This window comes from Alligator sinensis, unplaced genomic scaffold (genome assembly GCF_000455745.1).
Source record: "Alligator sinensis unplaced genomic scaffold, ASM45574v1 scaffold388_2, whole genome shotgun sequence".
In the NCBI taxonomy this organism is placed as follows: domain Eukaryota; kingdom Metazoa; phylum Chordata; order Crocodylia; family Alligatoridae; genus Alligator; species Alligator sinensis.
The window spans coordinates 1,108,953-1,109,621 of record NW_005842102.1 but is presented as its reverse complement, the minus strand read 5'-3'; positions in this window follow the sequence as shown (position 1 = coordinate 1,109,621).

Below are 669 nucleotides of genomic sequence, written 5' to 3'. Positions count from 1 at the left end.
GACCCCCCTGGAGAGACACAAGGGCGCTCTGGAGAGACTCAGGACCCCATGAAGAGACACAAGGCCCCCCTAGATAGACTCAAGGGCCCCATGGAGAGCTCAGGACCCCTGGAGAGATAGAAGGGTGCCCTGGAGAGACTCGCACCCCACTGGAGAGACACAAGGGTGCCCTGGAGGGACTCAGGACCCACTAGAGACACCCAGGACCCCCATGAGAAACTCAAGGTCCCCTTGGAGAGACCCAGGACCCTCCTGGAGGGACACAAGGATGCTCTGGAGAGACTCAGGACCCCCTGGAGAGACTCAGGACCCTCCTGGAGGGACTCAAGGATGCTCTGGAGAGACGCAGGACCCCCTGGAGAGACTCAGGACCCTCCTGGAGAGACTCAAGGATGCTCTGGAGAGACTCAGGACCCCCTGGAGAGACTCAGGACCCTCCTGGAGGGACACAAGGGTGCTTTGGAGAGACTCAGGACCCCCTGGAGAGACTCAGGACCCTCCTGGAGGGACTCAAGGATGCTCTGGAGAGACCCAGGCCTCTGCTGGAGGGACACAAGGGTGCTCTGGAGAGACCCAGGACCCCCTGGAGAGACTCAAGGTCCCCTTGGAGAGACTCGGGACCCCCTGGAGGGACACAAGGGCCCCCTGGAGAGACTCGCGCCGCCCTCC